Here is a 3,107-nt window from a genome sequence, read left to right on the forward strand (position 1 = left end):
TCTTTACTGTTTACATAATAAGTCACAGCATTTCAAACCTAATTTATTGTGTGTGAAACACTTTGAGATGTCTCTGAGAGAAATGGTGAGATGCTATATGGTTCCCTGTCCGGAACAGGGTGGAGGGACTGAATGGCCTATTTCTGTTCCGATGTTCCTAGGGGTGAGGGTTTAGAATCTTAGAAGGGATTCAGATGGTTGGGGGAGAGCTCTGCGTATGGGGGATGTGACATACAGGAGATGTGAGTGTGTTAGTGTGCTAAAAGCAGATCTGGAATCTCAGTTACTGCACTGAACAGCAACAGCCAACCGAGACAACTGTGTGTCAAGATTATTCACTGCAGCTCCCCGGCGCATGCCCATGACAGTCATTGAATGAATCGACACCCTGCAGGTTACATCGGGCTCTGCTCTATGAAAAGAAGTCGTTTGCTACTTTTTTTTGTAGCGCAGGCGCGGTGGCCAAGTGGTAAGGCGTCGGTCTCGTAAACCGAAGATCGCGGGTTCGAACCCCGTCCGTGCCTAAGGACAGATATGCGATTATTTTAAACCCAGCAACAGTAAAGCAGCCCCAGCTGTGGGAGTATATTCCATGCCCCGCTTACCGACACCGATACGCAGGCCTCTCACAATTTATTAATGCAGTGCAAATGTGGCTCGGATCTGCTAAGAGTTTTAATGAACTTCTGCACGGACTCTACAGAGAATCCTATGGAAAGCGGATGAGTAAAAGAGATTGCATTCAGACAGCGGCCGCTCGGGTCCTCAGCACGTCCCAAAGCAACTCACAAACCAATGGATCAGTTGCAAAGTGCAGACGCTGCTGTAATAGTCAGCCTGCAATATTCATTGTCGGTGGCAATAAAGCAAATTAAATGGGCAAATAATGCTAAAAAAAACCTCTAATGGTCATTTCTTCCATCCAAACATTATTCTTCAGAGAACTTGAATAATTTTTTTGAATCCTGAAGCTGGTTCACAATTTGCTAACCTGCATCTCAAACTCTTTTTGAAATATTTACATTTGATTTCCTCTCTGTAGGCACAGGGGTCTGTTATGCTACAAACCTTCTAATGTCTAATAACTCAAATTAATAACCCGTCACTTTAAAAAGCAGAAATTATCGACGTTTGCTCGAAATCGGCAATAAAAGATATATCTAAATTATATGCAAATATTTTGTAATGCACAATTTAAGTTTTCAAAAAAAGTGAAGCATCAAGACTTAAACATATTAAACGTCATAATGATGTCCAATATTGTACTAATTTAATTAACCATTCCACAGAACTTTTCGAATCCCTACAATCTAGCTTCATATCTAGCAACCTGTGTTACTACTTTTAGTGATATCATCAACGCATTAGTCAAAGTCATCAACGTTATGCATTTAAAACATTTTGTTTGACTTTTCTGCAAAGTCTTGCTTGTTATCTAAAACAAGATAATTCAATGTAATTCAACGAATAATGTGACCAAACTCTGCGATCTTCCGGAGTTCCGAAGAAAGGAATAGAATTCCATACAGAACTACAAAGAGTGTTTAGATAAAAAGAGAGAGAAAAACTGCCGACTCGGTCGATCGCCACCCCTGGACCTTCACCTCATTCCAGTAAACATCCTGTGGAATTTGTGGTACAGCCTGGATGGCTACAAGTCTCTGAAGAGATGTTTTATCAGAGATAAGCAATGCAGAGACATTCTTTCAACTGATAACAGGGAGGGGAGGAGAGAGAAAATGCTCGTGGTGCAAATTCACTAAAACCCTAAGCCTGTCGGCTGTCAGCAATTGTCCTTCCTTCAGGTTTAGGAATCAGTTGAATCTTACCACAGTGGCTGAATGATTTGTAGTTTTAAGTTTGGACCAGCAGGGGGTGTGGAAGCCGTTGTTGAAAGGCTGGCTTTGATCCCAGTGCTTCCAGTAAATGGGAACTTGTAGGATCTCCTTTGAAATCTGAAACAGGGGCCGGTGGAGACTTGCAGGTTAGCGGGTGTATTCGATAACTTGGCCAGTTCAAAGTATTTTAATGACTTCTGTGTACATAACCGATTAAAGAAATGTAAGAATAGAAACTCGACCTGAAGTTTGAAGTGCAGAACTGAAGTTGTTAGAAAGTAATGGGGTACTTTGCAATATGAAACTGTAGCTGGATCCAAGCACTCCGGGCAGGCTGGCGGAAAAATATCTGTCTTCAATTTTCCTTTATTGATAATATTTTTTTTAAGATTCCAGATACACTGCTATGTTTCAAATCACGTGGCTCATCAGTTTTAGATCGACTTTATCCAAATTCTTAAATTAAATTTTAAGCCATGTATTTTCTATTTTTATTTCAGATTTTCAGCACCCACGGTATTTAGCTTTGGTTTTTAGCCATGTACCGGTAGTTTGTCTCTCACGATTTATTAAGTTCAAATTTGTTATTTGATAGGTGTTTATTTGCACTTTCTACCTCTTTTAGTTTTCGTTTTGTTTTTGACCTGATGTCCCAGTATAAATATTAAAAGATATAGAGCTTTATTTTTAGTTAGGTAATTATTTAAGTTTAAAATGCAGCACAATTGCCAAATAAACACGTATAATTTCCATTAATGCATTCAGGAAAATAATGAAACATTAAGTAAGAAGAGTAGCGGCTGATGCAGGAAATATTATCGTACACTGCACGGCCTTAAAATAATTATCTATTTTTGTAGTTCTTTGCTACCTTTTCGAAAATAAAAGCATGCCAAACATAGAAAATAGGCGCAGGAGTAGGCCATTTGGCCCTTCGAGCCTGCACCACCATTCAATATGATCATGCCAAGAGACTACTTTCCCAATAATTTCTACAAATTATACTTAGATATATACAGCACACCCCATATGATTTATATTAAATTTAGAAATTTATAAAACACAGAGATAAATGATGAAATGTAGAATCATAGAAATTGCAGCATAGAAGGGGGGCATTCGGCCCATCATGCCTGTACTGACTCTTAGAAAGAGCAGTTGTGCTTAGACCCACATCCCTGCTTTTTGTCTGTAACACTGTCACTTTCTCATCCTCAAGTACCTGTTCAACTCCCTTTTAAAATTATTTATAGAATCATCTTTTACCAC

The 3,107-nt window shown here is 39.2% G+C and overlaps 1 non-coding gene across 1 annotated transcript; it reads left to right on the forward strand.

The window, feature by feature from the left end:
* The first annotated feature begins 452 nt into the window (after window positions 1-452).
* On the forward strand, window positions 453-524 carry trnat-cgu (transfer RNA threonine (anticodon CGU)). The gene has a single exon. It is a non-coding gene; the product is annotated as a tRNA-Thr (tRNA).
* Window positions 525-3,107: the final 2,583 nt, after the last annotated feature.

Source organism: Pristiophorus japonicus, chromosome 15 (assembly GCF_044704955.1).
Source record: "Pristiophorus japonicus isolate sPriJap1 chromosome 15, sPriJap1.hap1, whole genome shotgun sequence".
Classification (NCBI taxonomy): domain Eukaryota; kingdom Metazoa; phylum Chordata; class Chondrichthyes; family Pristiophoridae; genus Pristiophorus; species Pristiophorus japonicus.